Source organism: Eubalaena glacialis, chromosome 6, assembly GCF_028564815.1.
Source record: "Eubalaena glacialis isolate mEubGla1 chromosome 6, mEubGla1.1.hap2.+ XY, whole genome shotgun sequence".
Taxonomy (NCBI): Eukaryota; Metazoa; Chordata; class Mammalia; order Artiodactyla; family Balaenidae; genus Eubalaena; species Eubalaena glacialis.
The window spans coordinates 138,170,910-138,193,944 of NC_083721.1; positions in this window are offsets into that span (position 1 = coordinate 138,170,910).

Genomic DNA, 23,035 nt, shown 5'->3' on the forward strand with positions numbered 1-23,035 from the left:
TGCTTTAGTTTCAAGGTAGTAAGCTTTGCAACACTCCTAGGGGACTTGCTTCAGCACCCGTTTCAGTACCAGAACACTGCGTAGAACCAGGAAGCTCTGCTCCTGCGTGTATGCTGCGTGTCAACCTAGAAATTAGAGACTGATGGCACAAGGCTAGTTTTCCCATTATGAAAGCTCCGTTGATGCGGCCCCGAAGCTACCTGAAAAGCACTGTTGTTACCGTGCTTTTACTTACAGCCGGCATGGTTCATAGAAGAAAATGAGTTTTCTCGAAAGAAACCTTGTGCTTCCAGTTCCTAGTTGGAAGCTCACCCTGCTCTGCTCTATACCAAACGTGAAAGTCAATGTGAGCACTAGCCTCGAAGTAAGGCCCTGATTATCCTGGCAAAACGGGAGGCGTGCAGCAGCTCCATGAGGCCTTCATCGCTGTTCTGCTTTAGTTTCACGGTAGTAAGCTTTCCAAGACTCCTAGGGACTTTGCTTAAGCAACCGTTTCGGTACCAGAACACTGCGTAGAGACAGTAAGCTCTGGTCCTGCGTGTATGCTGCGTGTCAACCTAGAAATTGGAGACTGATGGCATAAGGCTTCTTTTCCCATTATGAAAGCTCCGTTCATGCGGCCTCGAAGCTACCTGAAAAGCATTGTTGTTGCCGGGGTTTTCCTCACTGCCGGCATGGTTCTGAGAAGAAAATGAGTTTTCTCCTAAAAACCTTGGGGTTCCAGTTCCTTGTTGGAAGCTCACCCTGCTCTGCGCTATACCTAAAGTGAAAGTCAACGTGAGCTCAAGCTTCAAAGTAAGGCCCTGATTATCCTTGCAAAACGAGAGGCGTGCAGCAGCTCCATGAGGCCTTCATCGTTGTTCTGCTTTAGTTTCAAGGTAGTAAGCTTTTCAACACTCCTAGGGGCCTTGCTTCAGCACCCGTTTCTGTACCAGAACACTGCGTAGAACCAGGAAGCTCTGCTCCTGCGTGTATGCTGCGTGTCCACCTAGAAATTAGAGACTGATGGCACAAGGCTTCTTTTCCCATTTTGAAAGCTCCATTCATGCGGCCCCGAAGCTACCTGAAAAGCACTGTTGTTACCGTGCTTTTACTTACAGCCGGCATGGTTCATAGAAGAAAATGAGTTTTCTCCAAAGAAACCTTGTGCTTCCATTTCCTAGTTGGAAGCTCACCCTGCTCTGCTCTATACCAAACGTGAAAGTCAATGTGAGCACTAGCCTCGAAGTAAGGCCCTGATTATGCTGGCAAAACGGGAGGCGTGCAGCAGCTCCATGAGGCCTTCATCGCTGTTCTGCTTTAGTTTCACGGTAGTAAGCTTTCCAAGACTCCTAGGGACTTTGCTTAAGCAACCGTTTCGGTACCAGAACACTGCGTAGACAGTAAGCTCTGGTCCTGCGTGTATGCTGCGTGTCAACCTAGATATTGGAGACTGATGGCATAAAGCTTCTTTTCCCATTATGAAAGCTCCGTTCATGCGGCCTCGAAGCTACCTGAAAAGCATGGTTGTTGCCGGGGTTTTCCTCACTGCCGGCATGGTTCTGAGAAGAAAATGAGTTTTCTCCTAAGAAACCTTGGGTTTCCAGTTCCTTGTTGGAAGCTCACCCTGCTCTGCTCTATACCTAATGTGAAAGTCAACGTGAGCCCAAGCTTCGAAGTAAGGCCCTGATTATCCTTGTAAAACGAGAGGCGTGCAGCAGCTCCATGAGGCCTTCATCGTTGTTCTGCTTTAGTTTCAAGGTAGTAAGCTTTGCAACACTCCTAGGGGACTTGCTTCAGCACCCGTTTCAGTACCAGAACACTGCGTAGAACCAGGAAGCTCTGCTCCTGCGTGTATGCTGCGTGTCAACCTAGAAATTAGAGACTGATGGCACAAGGCTAGTTTTCCCATTATGAAAGCTCCGTTGATGCGGCCCCGAAGCTACCTGAAAAGCACTGTTGTTACCGTGCTTTTACTTACAGCCGGCATGGTTCATAGAAGAAAATGAGTTTTCTCGAAAGAAACCTTGTGCTTCCAGTTCCTAGTTGGAAGCTCACCCTGCTCTGCTCTATACCAAACGTGAAAGTCAATGTGAGCACTAGCCTCGAAGTAAGGCCCTGATTATCCTGGCAAAACGGGAGGCGTGCAGCAGCTCCATGAGGCCTTCATCGCTGTTCTGCTTTAGTTTCACGGTAGTAAGCTTTCCAAGACTCCTAGGGACTTTGCTTAAGCAACCGTTTCTGTACCAGAACACTGCGTAGAGACAGTAAGCTCTGGTCCTGCGTGTATGCTGCGTGTCAACCTAGAAATTGGAGACTGAGGGCATAAGGCTTCTTTTCCCATTATGAAAGCTCCGTTCATCCGGCCTCGAAGCTACCTGAAAAGCATTGTTGTTGCCGGGGTTTTCCTCACTGCCGGCATGGTTCTGAGAAGAAAATGAGTTTTCTCCTAAAAACCTTGGGGTTCCAGTTCCTTGTTGGAAGCTCACCCTGCTCTGCGCTATACCTAAAGTGAAAGTCAACGTGAGCTCAAGCTTCAAAGTAAGGCCCTGATTATCCTTGCAAAACGAGAGGCGTGCAGCAGCTCCATGAGGCCTTCATCGTTGTTCTGCTTTAGTTTCAAGGTAGTAAGCTTTTCAACACTCCTAGGGGCCTTGCTTCAGCACCCGTTTCTGTACCAGAACACTGCGTAGAACCAGGAAGCTCTGCTCCTGCGTGTATGCTGCGTGTCCACCTAGAAATTAGAGACTGATGGCACAAGGCTTCTTTTCCCATTTTGAAAGCTCCATTCATGCGGCCCCGAAGCTACCTGAAAAGCACTGTTGTTACCGTGCTTTTACTTACAGCCGGCATGGTTCATAGAAGAAAATGAGTTTTCTCCAAAGAAACCTTGTGCTTCCAGTTCCTAGTTGGAAGCTCACCCTGCTCTGCTCTATACCAAACGTGAAAGTCAATGTGAGCACTAGCCTCGAAGTAAGGCCCTGATTATGCTGGCAAAACGGGAGGCGTGCAGCAGCTCCATGAGGCCTTCATCGCTGTTCTGCTTTAGTTTCACGGTAGTAAGCTTTCCAAGACTCCTAGGGACTTTGCTTAAGCAACCGTTTCGGTACCAGAACACTGCGTAGACAGTAAGCTCTGGTCCTGCGTGTATGCTGCGTGTCAACCTAGATATTGGAGACTGATGGCATAAAGCTTCTTTTCCCATTATGAAAGCTCCGTTCATGCGGCCTCGAAGCTACCTGAAAAGCATGGTTGTTGCCGGGGTTTTCCTCACTGCCGGCATGGTTCTGAGAAGAAAATGAGTTTTATCCTAAGAAACCTGGGGTTTCCAGTTCCTTGTTGGAAGCTCACCCTGCTCTGCTCGATACCTAATGTGAAAGTCAACGTGAGCCCAAGCTTCGAAGTAAGGCCCTGATTATCCTTGCAAAACGAGAGGCGTGCAGCAGCTCCATGAGGCCTTCATCGTTGTTCTGCTTTAGTTTCAAGGTAGTAAGCTTTGCAACACTCCTAGGGGACTTGCTTCAGCACCCGTTTCAGTACCAGAACACTGCGTAGAACCAGGAAGCTCTGCTCCTGCGTGTATGCTGCGTGTCAACCTAGAAATTAGAGACTGATGGCACAAGGCTAGTTTTCCCATTATGAAAGCTCCGTTGATGCGGCCCCGAAGCTACCTGAAAAGCACTGTTGTTACCGTGCTTTTACTTACAGCCGGCATGGTTCATAGAAGAAAATGAGTTTTCTCGAAAGAAACCTTGTGCTTCCAGTTCCTAGTTGGAAGCTCACCCTGCTCTGCTCTATACCAAACGTGAAAGTCAATGTGAGCACTAGCCTCGAAGTAAGGCCGTGATTATCCTGGCAAAACGGGAGGCGTGCAGCAGCTCCATGAGGCCTTCATCGCTGTTCTGCTTTAGTTTCACGGTAGTAAGCTTTCCAAGACTCCTAGGGACTTTGCTTAAGCAACCGTTTCGGTACCAGAACACTGCGTAGAGACAGTAAGCTCTGGTCCTGCGTGTATGCTGCGTGTCAACCTAGAAATTGGAGACTGATGGCATAAGGCTTCTTTTCCCATTATGAAAGCTCCGTTCATGCGGCCTCGAAGCTACCTGAAAAGCATTGTTGTTGCCGGGGTTTTCCTCACTGCCGGCATGGTTCTGAGAAGAAAATGAGTTTTCTCCTAAGAAACCTTGGGTTTCCAGTTCCTTGTTGGAAGCTCACCCTGCTCTGCGCTATACCTAAAATGAAAGTCAACGTGAGCCCAAGCTTCGAAGTAAGGCCCTGATTATCCTTGCAAAACGAGAGGCGTGCAGCAGCTCCATGAGGCCTTCATCGCTGTTCTGCTTTAGTTTCACGGTAGTAAGCTTTCCAACATTCCTAGGGACTTTGCTTAAGCAACCGTTTCAGTACCAGAACACTGCGTAGAGACAGTAAGCTCTGGTCCTGCGTGTATGCTGCGTGTCAACCTAGAAATTGGAGACTGATGGCATAAGGCTTCTTTTCCCATTATGAAAGCTCCGTTCATGCGGCCTCGAAGCTACCTGAAAAGCATTGTTGTTGCCGGGGTTTTCCTCACTGCCGGCATGGTTCTGAGAAGAAAATGAGTTTTCTCCTAAAAACCTTGGGGTTCCAGTTCCTTGTTGGAAGCTCACCCTGCTCTGCGCTATACCTAAAGTGAAAGTCAACGTGAGCTCAAGCTTCAAAGTAAGGCCCTGATTATCCTTGCAAAACGAGAGGCGTGCAGCAGCTCCATGAGGCCTTCATCGTTGTTCTGCTTTAGTTTCAAGGTAGTAAGCTTTTCAACACTCCTAGGGGCCTTGCTTCAGCACCCGTTTCTGTACCAGAACACTGCGTAGAACCAGGAAGCTCTGCTCCTGCGTGTATGCTGCGTGTCCACCTAGAAATTAGAGACTGATGGCACAAGGCTTCTTTTCCCATTTTGAAAGCTCCATTCATGCGGCCCCGAAGCTACCTGAAAAGCACTGTTGTTACCGTGCTTTTACTTACAGCCGGCATGGTTCATAGAAGAAAATGAGTTTTCTCCAAAGAAACCTTGTGCTTCCAGTTCCTAGTTGGAAGCTCACCCTGCTCTGCTCTATACCAAACGTGAAAGTCAATGTGAGCACTAGCCTCGAAGTAAGGCCCTGATTATCCTGGCAAAACGGGAGGCGTGCAGCAGCTCCATGAGGCCTTCATCGCTGTTCTGCTTTAGTTTCACGGTAGTAAGCTTTCCAAGACTCCTAGGGACTTTGCTTAAGCAACCGTTTCTGTACCAGAACACTGCGTAGAGACAGTAAGCTCTGGTCCTGCGTGTATGCTGCGTGTCAACCTAGAAATTGGAGACTGAGGGCATAAGGCTTCTTTTCCCATTATGAAAGCTCCGTTCATGCGGCCTCGAAGCTACCTGAAAAGCATTGTTGTTGCCGGGGTTTTCCTCACTGCCGGCATGGTTCTGAGAAGAAAATGAGTTTTCTCCTAAAAACCTTGGGGTTCCAGTTCCTTGTTGGAAGCTCACCCTGCTCTGCGCTATACCTAAAGTGAAAGTCAACGTGAGCTCAAGCTTCAAAGTAAGGCCCTGATTATCCTTGCAAAACGAGAGGCGTGCAGCAGCTCCATGAGGCCTTCATCGTTGTTCTGCTTTAGTTTCAAGGTAGTAAGCTTTTCAACACTCCTAGGGGCCTTGCTTCAGCACCCGTTTCTGTACCAGAACACTGCGTAGAACCAGGAAGCTCTGCTCCTGCGTGTATGCTGCGTGTCAACCTAGAAATTAGAGACTGATGGCACAAGGCTTCTTTTCCCATTTTGAAAGCTCCATTCATGCGGCCCCGAAGCTACCTGAAAAGCACTGTTGTTACCGTGCTTTTACTTACAGCCGGCATGGTTCATAGAAGAAAATGAGTTTTCTCCAAAGAAACCTTGTGCTTCCAGTTCCTAGTTGGAAGCTCACCCTGCTCTGCTCTATACCAAACGTGAAAGTCAATGTGAGCACTAGCCTCGAAGTAAGGCCCTGATTATGCTGGCAAAACGGGAGGCGTGCAGCAGCTCCATGAGGCCTTCATCGCTGTTCTGCTTTAGTTTCACGGTAGTAAGCTTTCCAAGACTCCTAGGGACTTTGCTTAAGCAACCGTTTCGGTACCAGAACACTGCGTAGACAGTAAGCTCTGGTCCTGCGTGTATGCTGCGTGTCAACCTAGATATTGGAGACTGATGGCATAAAGCTTCTTTTCCCATTATGAAAGCTCCGTTCATGCGGCCTCGAAGCTACCTGAAAAGCATGGTTGTTGCCGGGGTTTTCCTCACTGCCGGCATGGTTCTGAGAAGAAAATGAGTTTTCTCCTAAGAAACCTGGGGTTTCCAGTTCCTTGTTGGAAGCTCACCCTGCTCTGCTCGATACCTAATGTGAAAGTCAACGTGAGCCCAAGCTTCGAAGTAAGGCCCTGATTATCCTTGCAAAACGAGAGGCGTGCAGCAGCTCCATGAGGCCTTCATCGTTGTTCTGCTTTAGTTTCAAGGTAGTAAGCTTTGCAACACTCCTAGGGGACTTGCTTCAGCACCCGTTTCAGTACCAGAACACTGCGTAGAACCAGGAAGCTCTGCTCCTGCGTGTATGCTGCGTGTCAACCTAGAAATTAGAGACTGATGGCACAAGGCTAGTTTTCCCATTATGAAAGCTCCGTTGATGCGGCCCCGAAGCTACCTGAAAAGCACTGTTGTTACCGTGCTTTTACTTACAGCCGGCATGGTTCATAGAAGAAAATGAGTTTTCTCGAAAGAAACCTTGTGCTTCCAGTTCCTAGTTGGAAGCTCACCCTGCTCTGCTCTATACCAAACGTGAAAGTCAATGTGAGCACTAGCCTCGAAGTAAGGCCGTGATTATCCTGGCAAAACGGGAGGCGTGCAGCAGCTCCATGAGGCCTTCATCGCTGTTCTGCTTTAGTTTCACGGTAGTAAGCTTTCCAAGACTCCTAGGGACTTTGCTTAAGCAACCGTTTCGGTACCAGAACACTGCGTAGAGACAGTAAGCTCTGGTCCTGCGTGTATGCTGCGTGTCAACCTAGAAATTGGAGACTGATGGCATAAGGCTTCTTTTCCCATTATGAAAGCTCCGTTCATGCGGCCTCGAAGCTACCTGAAAAGCATTGTTGTTGCCGGGGTTTTCCTCACTGCCGGCATGGTTCTGAGAAGAAAATGAGTTTTCTCCTAAGAAACCTTGGGTTTCCAGTTCCTTGTTGGAAGCTCACCCTGCTCTGCGCTATACCTAAAATGAAAGTCAACGTGAGCCCAAGCTTCGAAGTAAGGCCCTGATTATCCTTGCAAAACGAGAGGCGTGCAGCAGCTCCATGAGGCCTTCATCGCTGTTCTGCTTTAGTTTCACGGTAGTAAGCTTTCCAACATTCCTAGGGACTTTGCTTAAGCAACCGTTTCAGTACCAGAACACTGCGTAGAGACAGTAAGCTCTGGTCCTGCGTGTATGCTGCGTGTCAACCTAGAAATTGGAGACTGATGGCATAAGGCTTCTTTTCCCATTATGAAAGCTCCGTTCATGCGGCCTCGAAGCTACCTGAAAAGCATTGTTGTTGCCGGGGTTTTCCTCACTGCCGGCATGGTTCTGAGAAGAAAATGAGTTTTCTCCTAAAAACCTTGGGGTTCCAGTTCCTTGTTGGAAGCTCACCCTGCTCTGCGCTATACCTAAAGTGAAAGTCAACGTGAGCTCAAGCTTCAAAGTAAGGCCCTGATTATCCTTGCAAAACGAGAGGCGTGCAGCAGCTCCATGAGGCCTTCATCGTTGTTCTGCTTTAGTTTCAAGGTAGTAAGCTTTTCAACACTCCTAGGGGCCTTGCTTCAGCACCCGTTTCTGTACCAGAACACTGCGTAGAACCAGGAAGCTCTGCTCCTGCGTGTATGCTGCGTGTCCACCTAGAAATTAGAGACTGATGGCACAAGGCTTCTTTTCCCATTTTGAAAGCTCCATTCATGCGGCCCCGAAGCTACCTGAAAAGCACTGTTGTTACCGTGCTTTTACTTACAGCCGGCATGGTTCATAGAAGAAAATGAGTTTTCTCCAAAGAAACCTTGTGCTTCCAGTTCCTAGTTGGAAGCTCACCCTGCTCTGCTCTATACCAAACGTGAAAGTCAATGTGAGCACTAGCCTCGAAGTAAGGCCCTGATTATGCTGGCAAAACGGGAGGCGTGCAGCAGCTCCATGAGGCCTTCATCGCTGTTCTGCTTTAGTTTCACGGTAGTAAGCTTTCCAAGACTCCTAGGGACTTTGCTTAAGCAACCGTTTCGGTACCAGAACACTGCGTAGACAGTAAGCTCTGGTCCTGCGTGTATGCTGCGTGTCAACCTAGATATTGGAGACTGATGGCATAAAGCTTCTTTTCCCATTATGAAAGCTCCGTTCATGCGGCCTCGAAGCTACCTGAAAAGCATGGTTGTTGCCGGGGTTTTCCTCACTGCCGGCATGGTTCTGAGAAGAAAATGAGTTTTCTCCTAAGAAACCTTGGGTTTCCAGTTCCTTGTTGGAAGCTCACCCTGCTCTGCTCTATACCTAATGTGAAAGTCAACGTGAGCCCAAGCTTCGAAGTAAGGCCCTGATTATCCTTGCAAAACGAGAGGCGTGCAGCAGCTCCATGAGGCCTTCATCGTTGTTCTGCTTTAGTTTCAAGGTAGTAAGCTTTTCAACACTCCTAGGGGCCTTGCTTCAGCACCCGTTTCTGTACCAGAACACTGCGTAGAACCAGGAAGCTCTGCTCCTGCGTGTATGCTGCGTGTCCACCTAGAAATTAGAGACTGATGGCACAAGGCTTCTTTTCCCATTTTGAAAGCTCCATTCATGCGGCCCCGAAGCTACCTGAAAAGCACTGTTGTTACCGTGCTTTTACTTACAGCCGGCATGGTTCATAGAAGAAAATGAGTTTTCTCCAAAGAAACCTTGTGCTTCCAGTTCCTAGTTGGAAGCTCACCCTGCTCTGCTCTATACCAAACGTGAAAGTCAATGTGAGCACTAGCCTCGAAGTAAGGCCCTGATTATGCTGGCAAAACGGGAGGCGTGCAGCAGCTCCATGAGGCCTTCATCGCTGTTCTGCTTTAGTTTCACGGTAGTAAGCTTTCCAAGACTCCTAGGGACTTTGCTTAAGCAACCGTTTCGGTACCAGAACACTGCGTAGACAGTAAGCTCTGGTCCTGCGTGTATGCTGCGTGTCAACCTAGATATTGGAGACTGATGGCATAAAGCTTCTTTTCCCATTATGAAAGCTCCGTTCATGCGGCCTCGAAGCTACCTGAAAAGCATGGTTGTTGCCGGGGTTTTCCTCACTGCCGGCATGGTTCTGAGAAGAAAATGAGTTTTCTCCTAAGAAACCTTGGGTTTCCAGTTCCTTGTTGGAAGCTCACCCTGCTCTGCTCTATACCTAATGTGAAAGTCAACGTGAGCCCAAGCTTCGAAGTAAGGCCCTGATTATCCTTGCAAAACGAGAGGCGTGCAGCAGCTCCATGAGGCCTTCATCGTTGTTCTGCTTTAGTTTCAAGGTAGTAAGCTTTGCAACACTCCTAGGGGACTTGCTTCAGCACCCGTTTCAGTACCAGAACACTGCGTAGAACCAGGAAGCTCTGCTCCTGCGTGTATGCTGCGTGTCAACCTAGAAATTAGAGACTGATGGCACAAGGCTAGTTTTCCCATTATGAAAGCTCCGTTGATGCGGCCCCGAAGCTACCTGAAAAGCACTGTTGTTACCGTGCTTTTACTTACAGCCGGCATGGTTCATAGAAGAAAATGAGTTTTCTCGAAAGAAACCTTGTGCTTCCAGTTCCTAGTTGGAAGCTCACCCTGCTCTGCTCTATACCAAACGTGAAAGTCAATGTGAGCACTAGCCTCGAAGTAAGGCCCTGATTATCCTGGCAAAACGGGAGGCGTGCAGCAGCTCCATGAGGCCTTCATCGCTGTTCTGCTTTAGTTTCACGGTAGTAAGCTTTCCAAGACTCCTAGGGACTTTGCTTAAGCAACCGTTTCGGTACCAGAACACTGCGTAGAGACAGTAAGCTCTGGTCCTGCGTGTATGCTGCGTGTCAACCTAGAAATTGGAGACTGATGGCATAAAGCTTCTTTTCCCATTATGAAAGCTCCGTTCATGCGGCCTCGAAGCTACCTGAAAAGCATGGTTGTTGCCGGGGTTTTCCTCACTGCCGGCATGGTTCTGAGAAGAAAATGAGTTTTCTCCTAAAAACCTTGGGGTTCCAGTTCCTTGTTGGAAGCTCACCCTGCTCTGCGCTATACCTAAAGTGAAAGTCAACGTGAGCTCAAGCTTCAAAGTAAGGCCCTGATTATCCTTGCAAAACGAGAGGCGTGCAGCAGCTCCATGAGGCCTTCATCGTTGTTCTGCTTTAGTTTCAAGGTAGTAAGCTTTTCAACACTCCTAGGGGCCTTGCTTCAGCACCCGTTTCTGTACCAGAACACTGCGTAGAACCAGGAAGCTCTGCTCCTGCGTGTATGCTGCGTGTCCACCTAGAAATTAGAGACTGATGGCACAAGGCTTCTTTTCCCATTTTGAAAGCTCCATTCATGCGGCCCCGAAGCTACCTGAAAAGCACTGTTGTTACCGTGCTTTTACTTACAGCCGGCATGGTTCATAGAAGAAAATGAGTTTTCTCCAAAGAAACCTTGTGCTTCCATTTCCTAGTTGGAAGCTCACCCTGCTCTGCTCTATACCAAACGTGAAAGTCAATGTGAGCACTAGCCTCGAAGTAAGGCCCTGATTATGCTGGCAAAACGGGAGGCGTGCAGCAGCTCCATGAGGCCTTCATCGCTGTTCTGCTTTAGTTTCACGGTAGTAAGCTTTCCAAGACTCCTAGGGACTTTGCTTAAGCAACCGTTTCGGTACCAGAACACTGCGTAGACAGTAAGCTCTGGTCCTGCGTGTATGCTGCGTGTCAACCTAGATATTGGAGACTGATGGCATAAAGCTTCTTTTCCCATTATGAAAGCTCCGTTCATGCGGCCTCGAAGCTACCTGAAAAGCATGGTTGTTGCCGGGGTTTTCCTCACTGCCGGCATGGTTCTGAGAAGAAAATGAGTTTTCTCCTAAGAAACCTTGGGTTTCCAGTTCCTTGTTGGAAGCTCACCCTGCTCTGCTCTATACCTAATGTGAAAGTCAACGTGAGCCCAAGCTTCGAAGTAAGGCCCTGATTATCCTTGTAAAACGAGAGGCGTGCAGCAGCTCCATGAGGCCTTCATCGTTGTTCTGCTTTAGTTTCAAGGTAGTAAGCTTTGCAACACTCCTAGGGGACTTGCTTCAGCACCCGTTTCAGTACCAGAACACTGCGTAGAACCAGGAAGCTCTGCTCCTGCGTGTATGCTGCGTGTCAACCTAGAAATTAGAGACTGATGGCACAAGGCTAGTTTTCCCATTATGAAAGCTCCGTTGATGCGGCCCCGAAGCTACCTGAAAAGCACTGTTGTTACCGTGCTTTTACTTACAGCCGGCATGGTTCATAGAAGAAAATGAGTTTTCTCGAAAGAAACCTTGTGCTTCCAGTTCCTAGTTGGAAGCTCACCCTGCTCTGCTCTATACCAAACGTGAAAGTCAATGTGAGCACTAGCCTCGAAGTAAGGCCCTGATTATGCTGGCAAAACGGGAGGCGTGCAGCAGCTCCATGAGGCCTTCATCGCTGTTCTGCTTTAGTTTCACGGTAGTAAGCTTTCCAAGACTCCTAGGGACTTTGCTTAAGCAACCGTTTCGGTACCAGAACACTGCGTAGACAGTAAGCTCTGGTCCTGCGTGTATGCTGCGTGTCAACCTAGATATTGGAGACTGATGGCATAAAGCTTCTTTTCCCATTATGAAAGCTCCGTTCATGCGGCCTCGAAGCTACCTGAAAAGCATGGTTGTTGCCGGGGTTTTCCTCACTGCCGGCATGGTTCTGAGAAGAAAATGAGTTTTCTCCTAAGAAACCTGGGGTTTCCAGTTCCTTGTTGGAAGCTCACCCTGCTCTGCTCGATACCTAATGTGAAAGTCAACGTGAGCCCAAGCTTCGAAGTAAGGCCCTGATTATCCTTGCAAAACGAGAGGCGTGCAGCAGCTCCATGAGGCCTTCATCGTTGTTCTGCTTTAGTTTCAAGGTAGTAAGCTTTGCAACACTCCTAGGGGACTTGCTTCAGCACCCGTTTCAGTACCAGAACACTGCGTAGAACCAGGAAGCTCTGCTCCTGCGTGTATGCTGCGTGTCAACCTAGAAATTAGAGACTGATGGCACAAGGCTAGTTTTCCCATTATGAAAGCTCCGTTGATGCGGCCCCGAAGCTACCTGAAAAGCACTGTTGTTACCGTGCTTTTACTTACAGCCGGCATGGTTCATAGAAGAAAATGAGTTTTCTCGAAAGAAACCTTGTGCTTCCAGTTCCTAGTTGGAAGCTCACCCTGCTCTGCTCTATACCAAACGTGAAAGTCAATGTGAGCACTAGCCTCGAAGTAAGGCCGTGATTATCCTGGCAAAACGGGAGGCGTGCAGCAGCTCCATGAGGCCTTCATCGCTGTTCTGCTTTAGTTTCACGGTAGTAAGCTTTCCAAGACTCCTAGGGACTTTGCTTAAGCAACCGTTTCGGTACCAGAACACTGCGTAGAGACAGTAAGCTCTGGTCCTGCGTGTATGCTGCGTGTCAACCTAGAAATTGGAGACTGATGGCATAAGGCTTCTTTTCCCATTATGAAAGCTCCGTTCATGCGGCCTCGAAGCTACCTGAAAAGCATTGTTGTTGCCGGGGTTTTCCTCACTGCCGGCATGGTTCTGAGAAGAAAATGAGTTTTCTCCTAAGAAACCTTGGGTTTCCAGTTCCTTGTTGGAAGCTCACCCTGCTCTGCGCTATACCTAAAATGAAAGTCAACGTGAGCCCAAGCTTCGAAGTAAGGCCCTGATTATCCTTGCAAAACGAGAGGCGTGCAGCAGCTCCATGAGGCCTTCATCGCTGTTCTGCTTTAGTTTCACGGTAGTAAGCTTTCCAACATTCCTAGGGACTTTGCTTAAGCAACCGTTTCAGTACCAGAACACTGCGTAGAGACAGTAAGCTCTGGTCCTGCGTGTATGCTGCGTGTCAACCTAGAAATTGGAGACTGATGGCATAAGGCTTCTTTTCCCATTATGAAAGCTCCGTTCATGCGGCCTCGAAGCTACCTGAAAAGCATTGTTGTTGCCGGGGTTTTCCTCACTGCCGGCATGGTTCTGAGAAGAAAATGAGTTTTCTCCTAAAAACCTTGGGGTTCCAGTTCCTTGTTGGAAGCTCACCCTGCTCTGCGCTATACCTAAAGTGAAAGTCAACGTGAGCTCAAGCTTCAAAGTAAGGCCCTGATTATCCTTGCAAAACGAGAGGCGTGCAGCAGCTCCATGAGGCCTTCATCGTTGTTCTGCTTTAGTTTCAAGGTAGTAAGCTTTTCAACACTCCTAGGGGCCTTGCTTCAGCACCCGTTTCTGTACCAGAACACTGCGTAGAACCAGGAAGCTCTGCTCCTGCGTGTATGCTGCGTGTCCACCTAGAAATTAGAGACTGATGGCACAAGGCTTCTTTTCCCATTTTGAAAGCTCCATTCATGCGGCCCCGAAGCTACCTGAAAAGCACTGTTGTTACCGTGCTTTTACTTACAGCCGGCATGGTTCATAGAAGAAAATGAGTTTTCTCCAAAGAAACCTTGTGCTTCCAGTTCCTAGTTGGAAGCTCACCCTGCTCTGCTCTATACCAAACGTGAAAGTCAATGTGAGCACTAGCCTCGAAGTAAGGCCCTGATTATGCTGGCAAAACGGGAGGCGTGCAGCAGCTCCATGAGGCCTTCATCGCTGTTCTGCTTTAGTTTCACGGTAGTAAGCTTTCCAAGACTCCTAGGGACTTTGCTTAAGCAACCGTTTCGGTACCAGAACACTGCGTAGACAGTAAGCTCTGGTCCTGCGTGTATGCTGCGTGTCAACCTAGATATTGGAGACTGATGGCATAAAGCTTCTTTTCCCATTATGAAAGCTCCGTTCATGCGGCCTCGAAGCTACCTGAAAAGCATGGTTGTTGCCGGGGTTTTCCTCACTGCCGGCATGGTTCTGAGAAGAAAATGAGTTTTCTCCTAAGAAACCTTGGGTTTCCAGTTCCTTGTTGGAAGCTCACCCTGCTCTGCTCTATACCTAATGTGAAAGTCAACGTGAGCCCAAGCTTCGAAGTAAGGCCCTGATTATCCTTGCAAAACGAGAGGCGTGCAGCAGCTCCATGAGGCCTTCATCGTTGTTCTGCTTTAGTTTCAAGGTAGTAAGCTTTGCAACACTCCTAGGGGACTTGCTTCAGCACCCGTTTCAGTACCAGAACACTGCGTAGAACCAGGAAGCTCTGCTCCTGCGTGTATGCTGCGTGTCAACCTAGAAATTAGAGACTGATGGCACAAGGCTAGTTTTCCCATTATGAAAGCTCCGTTGATGCGGCCCCGAAGCTACCTGAAAAGCACTGTTGTTACCGTGCTTTTACTTACAGCCGGCATGGTTCATAGAAGAAAATGAGTTTTCTCGAAAGAAACCTTGTGCTTCCAGTTCCTAGTTGGAAGCTCACCCTGCTCTGCTCTATACCAAACGTGAAAGTCAATGTGAGCACTAGCCTCGAAGTAAGGCCCTGATTATCCTGGCAAAACGGGAGGCGTGCAGCAGCTCCATGAGGCCTTCATCGCTGTTCTGCTTTAGTTTCACGGTAGTAAGCTTTCCAAGACTCCTAGGGACTTTGCTTAAGCAACCGTTTCGGTACCAGAACACTGCGTAGAGACAGTAAGCTCTGGTCCTGCGTGTATGCTGCGTGTCAACCTAGAAATTGGAGACTGATGGCATAAGGCTTCTTTTCCCATTATGAAAGCTCCGTTCATGCGGCCTCGAAGCTACCTGAAAAGCATTGTTGTTGCCGGGGTTTTCCTCACTGCCGGCATGGTTCTGAGAAGAAAATGAGTTTTCTCCTAAAAACCTTGGGGTTCCAGTTCCTTGTTGGAAGCTCACCCTGCTCTGCGCTATACCTAAAGTGAAAGTCAACGTGAGCTCAAGCTTCAAAGTAAGGCCCTGATTATCCTTGCAAAACGAGAGGCGTGCAGCAGCTCCATGAGGCCTTCATCGTTGTTCTGCTTTAGTTTCAAGGTAGTAAGCTTTTCAACACTCCTAGGGGCCTTGCTTCAGCACCCGTTTCTGTACCAGAACACTGCGTAGAACCAGGAAGCTCTGCTCCTGCGTGTATGCTGCGTGTCCACCTAGAAATTAGAGACTGATGGCACAAGGCTTCTTTTCCCATTTTGAAAGCTCCATTCATGCGGCCCCGAAGCTACCTGAAAAGCACTGTTGTTACCGTGCTTTTACTTACAGCCGGCATGGTTCATAGAAGAAAATGAGTTTTCTCCAAAGAAACCTTGTGCTTCCATTTCCTAGTTGGAAGCTCACCCTGCTCTGCTCTATACCAAACGTGAAAGTCAATGTGAGCACTAGCCTCGAAGTAAGGCCCTGATTATGCTGGCAAAACGGGAGGCGTGCAGCAGCTCCATGAGGCCTTCATCGCTGTTCTGCTTTAGTTTCACGGTAGTAAGCTTTCCAAGACTCCTAGGGACTTTGCTTAAGCAACCGTTTCGGTACCAGAACACTGCGTAGACAGTAAGCTCTGGTCCTGCGTGTATGCTGCGTGTCAACCTAGATATTGGAGACTGATGGCATAAAGCTTCTTTTCCCATTATGAAAGCTCCGTTCATGCGGCCTCGAAGCTACCTGAAAAGCATGGTTGTTGCCGGGGTTTTCCTCACTGCCGGCATGGTTCTGAGAAGAAAATGAGTTTTCTCCTAAGAAACCTTGGGTTTCCAGTTCCTTGTTGGAAGCTCACCCTGCTCTGCTCTATACCTAATGTGAAAGTCAACGTGAGCCCAAGCTTCGAAGTAAGGCCCTGATTATCCTTGTAAAACGAGAGGCGTGCAGCAGCTCCATGAGGCCTTCATCGTTGTTCTGCTTTAGTTTCAAGGTAGTAAGCTTTGCAACACTCCTAGGGGACTTGCTTCAGCACCCGTTTCAGTACCAGAACACTGCGTAGAACCAGGAAGCTCTGCTCCTGCGTGTATGCTGCGTGTCAACCTAGAAATTAGAGACTGATGGCACAAGGCTAGTTTTCCCATTATGAAAGCTCCGTTGATGCGGCCCCGAAGCTACCTGAAAAGCACTGTTGTTACCGTGCTTTTACTTACAGCCGGCATGGTTCATAGAAGAAAATGAGTTTTCTCGAAAGAAACCTTGTGCTTCCAGTTCCTAGTTGGAAGCTCACCCTGCTCTGCTCTATACCAAACGTGAAAGTCAATGTGAGCACTAGCCTCGAAGTAAGGCCCTGATTATGCTGGCAAAACGGGAGGCGTGCAGCAGCTCCATGAGGCCTTCATCGCTGTTCTGCTTTAGTTTCACGGTAGTAAGCTTTCCAAGACTCCTAGGGACTTTGCTTAAGCAACCGTTTCGGTACCAGAACACTGCGTAGACAGTAAGCTCTGGTCCTGCGTGTATGCTGCGTGTCAACCTAGATATTGGAGACTGATGGCATAAAGCTTCTTTTCCCATTATGAAAGCTCCGTTCATGCGGCCTCGAAGCTACCTGAAAAGCATGGTTGTTGCCGGGGTTTTCCTCACTGCCGGCATGGTTCTGAGAAGAAAATGAGTTTTCTCCTAAGAAACCTTGGGTTTCCAGTTCCTTGTTGGAAGCTCACCCTGCTCTGCTCTATACCTAATGTGAAAGTCAACGTGAGCCCAAGCTTCGAAGTAAGGCCCTGATTATCCTTGCAAAACGAGAGGCGTGCAGCAGCTCCATGAGGCCTTCATCGTTGTTCTGCTTTAGTTTCAAGGTAGTAAGCTTTGCAACACTCCTAGGGGACTTGCTTCAGCACCCGTTTCAGTACCAGAACACTGCGTAGAACCAGGAAGCTCTGCTCCTGCGTGTATGCTGCGTGTCAACCTAGAAATTAGAGACTGATGGCACAAGGCTAGTTTTCCCATTATGAAAGCTCCGTTGATGCGGCCCCGAAGCTACCTGAAAAGCACTGTTGTTACCGTGCTTTTACTTACAGCCGGCATGGTTCATAGAAGAAAATGAGTTTTCTCCAAAGAAACCTTGTGCTTCCAGTTCCTAGTTGGAAGCTCACCCTGCTCTGCTCTATACCAAACGTGAAAGTCAATGTGAGCACTAGCCTCGAAGTAAGGCCCTGATTATCCTGGCAAAACGGGAGGCGTGCAGCAGCTCCATGAGGCCTTCATCGCTGTTCTGCTTTAGTTTCACGGTAGTAAGCTTTCCAACATTCCTAGGGACTTTGCTTAAGCAACCGTTTCGGTACCAGAACACTGCGTAGAGACAGTAAGCTCTGGTCCTGCGTGTATGCTGCGTGTCAACCTAGAAATTGGAGACTGATGGCATAAGGCTTCTTTTCCCATTATGAAAGCTCCGTTCATGCGGCCTCGAAGCTACCTGAAAAGCATTGTTGTTGCCGGGGTTTTCCTCACTGCCGGCATGGTTCTGAGAAGAAAATGAGTTTTCTCCTAAGAAACCTTGGGTTTCCAGTTCCTTGTTGGAAGCTCACCCTGCTCTGCGCTATACCTAAAATGAAAGTCAACGTGAGCCCAAGCTTCGAAGTAAGGCCCTGATTATCCTTGCAAAACGAGAGGCGTGCAGCAGCTCCATGAGGCCTTCATCGCTGTTCTGCTTTAGTTTCAAGGTAGTAAGCTTTTCAACACTCCTAGGGGCCTTGCTTCAGCACCCGTTTCCGTCAGAACACTGCGTAGAACCAGGAAGCTCTGCTCCTGCGTGTATGCTGCGTTTCAACCTAGAAATTAGAGACTGATGGCACAAGGCTTGTTTTCCCATTTTGAAAGCTCCAGTCATGCGGCCCCGAAGCTACCTGAAAAGCACTGTTGTTACCGTGCTTTTACTTACAGCCGGCATGGCACATAGAAGAAAATGAGTTTTCTCGAAAGAAACCTTGTGCTTCCAGTTCCTAGTTGAAAGCTCACCCTGCTCTGCTCTATACCTAAAGTGAAAGTCAACGTGAGCCCAAGCTTCGAAGTAAGGCCCTGATTATCCTTGCAAAACGAGAGGCGTGCAGCAGCTCCATGAGGCCTTCATCGTTGTTCTGCTTTAGTTTCAAGGTAGTAAGCTTTTCAACACTCCTAGGGGCCTTGCTTCAGCACCCGTTTCAGTACCAGAACACTGCGTAGAACCAGGAAGCTCTGCTCCTGCGTGTATGCTGCGTGTCAACCTAGGAATTACAGACTGATGGCACAAGGCTTCTTTTCCCATTTTGAAAGCTCCAAACATGCGGCCCCGAAGCTACCTGAAAAGCACTGTTGTTACCGTGCTTTTACTTACAGCCGGCATGGTTCATAGAAGAAAATGAGTTTTCTCGAAAGAAACCTTGTGCTTCCAGTTCCTAGTTGGAAGCTCACCCTGCTCTGCTCTATACCAAACGTGAAAGTCAATGTGAGCACTAGCCTCGAAGTAAGGCCCTGATTATCCTGGCAAAACGGGAGGCGTGCAGCAGCTCCATGAGGCCTTCATCACTGTTCTGCTTTAGTTTCACGGTAGTAAGCTTTCCAACATTCCTAGGGACTTTGCTTAAGCAACCGTTTCGGTACCAGAACACTGCGTAGAGACAGTAAGCTCTGGTCCTGCGTGTATGCTGCGTGTCAACCTAGAAATTGGAGACTGATGGCATAAGGCTTCTTTTCCCATTATGAAAGCTCCGTTCATGCGGCCTCGAAGCTACCTGAAAAGCATTGTTGTTGCCGGGGTTTTCCTCACTGCCGGCATGGTTCTGAGAAGAAAATGAGTTTTCTCCTAAAAACCTTGGGGTTCCAGTTCCTTGTTGGAAGCTCACCCTGCTCTGCGCTATACCTAAAGTGAAAGTCAACGTGAGCTCAAGCTTCAAAGTAAGGCCCTGATTATCCTTGCAAAACGAGAGGCGTGCAGCAGCTCCATGAGGCCTTCATCGTTGTTCTGCTTTAGTTTCAAGGTAGTAAGCTTTTCAACACTCCTAGGGGCCTTGCTTCACCACCCGTTTCTGTACCAGAACACTGCGTAGAACCAGGAAGCTCTGCTCCTGCGTGTATGCTGCGTGTCAACCTAGAAATTAGAGACTGATGGCACAAGGCTTCTTTTCCCATTTTGAAAGCTCCATTCATGCGGCCCCGAAGCTACCTGAAAAGCACTGTTGTTACCGTGCTTTTACTTACAGCCGGCATGGTTCATAGAAGAAAATGAGTTTTCTCCAAAGAAACCTTGTGCTTCCAGTTCCTAGTTGGAAGCTCACCCTGCTCTGCTCTATACCAAACGTGAAAGTCAATGTGAGCACTAGCCTCGAAGTAAGGCCCTGATTATGCTGGCAAAACGGGAGGCGTGCAGCAGCTCCATGAGGCCTTCATCGCTGTTCTGCTTTAGTTTCACGGTAGTAAGCTTTCCAAGACTCCTAGGGACTTTGCTTAAGCAACCGTTTCGGTACCAGAACACTGCGTAGACAGTAAGCTCTGGTCCTGCGTGTATGCTGCGTGTCAACCTAGATATTGGAGACTGATGGCATAAAGCTTCTTTTCCCATTATGAAAGCTCCGTTCATGCGGCCTCGAAGCTACCTGAAAAGCATGTTTGTTGCCGGGGTTTTCCTCACTGCCGGCATGGTTCTGAGAAGAAAATGAGTTTTCTCCTAAGAAACCTTGGGTTTCCAGTTCCTTGTTGGAAGCTCACCCTGCTCTGCTCGATACCTAATGTGAAAGTCAACGTGAGCCCAAGCTTCGAAGTAAGGCCCTGATTATCCTTGCAAAACGAGAGGCGTGCAGCAGCTCCATGAGGCCTTCATCGTTGTTCTGCTTTAGTTTCAAGGTAGTAAGCTTTGCAACACTCCTAGGGGACTTGCTTCAGCACCCGTTTCAGTACCAGAACACTGCGTAGAACCAGGAAGCTCTGCTCCTGCGTGTATGCTGCGTGTCAACCTAGAAATTAGAGACTGATGGCACAAGGCTAGTTTTCCCATTATGAAAGCTCCGTTGATGCGGCCCCGAAGCTACCTGAAAAGCACTGTTGTTACCGTGCTTTTACTTACAGCCGGCATGGTTCATAGAAGAAAATGAGTTTTCTCCAAAGAAACCTTGTGCTTCCAGTTCCTAGTTGGAAGCTCACCCTGCTCTGCTCTATACCAAACGTGAAAGTCAATGTGAGCAGTAGCCTCGAAGTAAGGCCCTGATTATCCTGGCAAAACGGGAGGCGTGCAGCAGCTCCATGAGGCCTTCATCGCTGTTCTGCTTTAGTTTCACGGTAGTAAGCTTTCCAACATTCCTAGGGACTTTGCTTAAGCAACCGTTTCGGTACCAGAACACTGCGTAGAGACAGTAAGCTCTGGTCCTGCGTGTATGCTGCGTGTCAACCTAGAAATTGGAGACTGATGGCATAAGGCTTCTTTTCCCATTATGAAAGCTCCGTTCATGCGGCCTCGAAGCTACCTGAAAAGCATTGTTGTTGCCGGGGTTTTCCTCACTGCCGGCATGGTTCTGAGAAGAAAATGAGTTTTCTCCTAAGAAACCTTGGGTTTCCAGTTCCTTGTTGGAAGCTCACCCTGCTCTGCGCTATACCTAAAATGAAAGTCAACGTGAGCCCAAGCTTCGAAGTAAGGCCCTGATTATCCTTGCAAAACGAGAGGCGTGCAGCAGCTCCATGAGGCCTTCATCGCTGTTCTGCTTTAGTTTCAAGGTAGTAAGCTTTTCAACACTCCTAGGGGCCTTGCTTCAGCACCCGTTTCTGTACCAGAACACTGCGTAGAACCAGGAAGCTCTGCTCCTGCGTGTATGCTGCGTGTCCACCTAGAAATTAGAGACTGATGGCACAAGGCTTCTTTTCCCATTTTGAAAGCTCCATTCATGCGGCCCCGAAGCTACCTGAAAAGCACTGTTGTTACCGTGCTTTTACTTACAGCCGGCATGGTTCATAGAAGAAAATGAGTTTTCTCCAAAGAAACCTTGTGCTTCCATTTCCTAGTTGGAAGCTCACCCTGCTCTGCTCTATACAAAACGTGAAAGTCAATGTGAGCACTAGCCTCGAAGTAAGGCCCTGATTATGCTGGCAAAACGGGAGGCGTGCAGCAGCTCCATGAGGCCTTCATCGCTGTTCTGCTTTAGTTTCACGGTAGTAAGCTTTCCAAGACTCCTAGGGACTTTGCTTAAGCAACCGTTTCGGTACCAGAACACTGCGTAGACAGTAAGCTCTGGTCCTGCGTGTATGCTGCGTGTCAACCTAGATATTGGAGACTGATGGCATAAAGCTTCTTTTCCCATTATGAAAGCTCCGTTCATGCGGCCTCGAAGCTACCTGAAAAGCATGGTTGTTGCCGGGGTTTTCCTCACTGCCGGCATGGTTCTGAGAAGAAAATGAGTTTTCTCCTAAGAAACCTTGGGTTTCCAGTTCCTTGTTGGAAGCTCACCCTGCTCTGCTCTATACCTAATGTGAAAGTCAACGTGAGCCCAAGCTTCGAAGTAAGGCCCTGATTATCCTTGTAAAACGAGAGGCGTGCAGCAGCTCCATGAGGCCTTCATCGTTGTTCTGCTTTAGTTTCAAGGTAGTAAGCTTTGCAACACTCCTAGGGGACTTGCTTCAGCACCCGTTTCAGTACCAGAACACTGCGTAGAACCAGGAAGCTCTGCTCCTGCGTGTATGCTGCGTGTCAACCTAGAAATTAGAGACTGATGGCACAAGGCTAGTTTTCCCATTATGAAAGCTCCGTTGATGCGGCCCCGAAGCTACCTGAAAAGCACTGTTGTTACCGTGCTTTTACTTACAGCCGGCATGGTTCATAGAAGAAAATGAGTTTTCTCGAAAGAAACCTTGTGCTTCCAGTTCCTAGTTGGAAGCTCACCCTGCTCTGCTCTATACCAAACGTGAAAGTCAATGTGAGCACTAGCCTCGAAGTAAGGCCCTGATTATGCTGGCAAAACGGGAGGCGTGCAGCAGCTCCATGAGGCCTTCATCGCTGTTCTGCTTTAGTTTCACGGTAGTAAGCTTTCCAAGACTCCTAGGGACTTTGCTTAAGCAACCGTTTCGGTACCAGAACACTGCGTAGACAGTAAGCTCTGGTCCTGCGTGTATGCTGCGTGTCAACCTAGATATTGGAGACTGATGGCATAAAGCTTCTTTTCCCATTATGAAAGCTCCGTTCATGCGGCCTCGAAGCTACCTGAAAAGCATGGTTGTTGCCGGGGTTTTCCTCACTGCCGGCATGGTTCTGAGAAGAAAATGAGTTTTCTCCTAAGAAACCTTGGGTTTCCAGTTCCTTGTTGGAAGCTCACCCTGCTCTGCTCTATACCTAATGTGAAAGTCAACGTGAGCCCAAGCTTCGAAGTAAGGCCCTGATTATCCTTGCAAAACGAGAGGCGTGCAGCAGCTCCATGAGGCCTTCATCGTTGTTCTGCTTTAGTTTCAAGGTAGTAAGCTTTGCAACACTCCTAGGGGACTTGCTTCAGCACCCGTTTCAGTACCAGAACACTGCGTAGAACCAGGAAGCTCTGCTCCTGCGTGTATGCTGCGTGTCAACCTAGAAATTAGAGACTGATGGCACAAGGCTAGTTTTCCCATTATGAAAGCTCCGTTGATGCGGCCCCGAAGCTACCTGAAAAGCACTGTTGTTACCGTGCTTTTACTTACAGCCGGCATGGTTCATAGAAGAAAATGAGTTTTCTCCAAAGAAACCTTGTGCTTCCAGTTCCTAGTTGGAAGCTCACCCTGCTCTGCTCTATACCAAACGTGAAAGTCAATGTGAGCACTAGCCTCGAAGTAAGGCCCTGATTATCCTGGCAAAACGGGAGGCGTGCAGCAGCTCCATGAGGCCTTCATCGCTGTTCTGCTTTAGTTTCACGGTAGTAAGCTTTCCAACATTCCTAGGGACTTTGCTTAAGCAACCGTTTCAGTACCAGAACACTGCGTAGAGACAGTAAGCTCTGGTCCTGCGTGTATGCTGCGTGTCAACCTAGAAATTGGAGACTGATGGCATAAGGCTTCTTTTCCCATTATGAAAGCT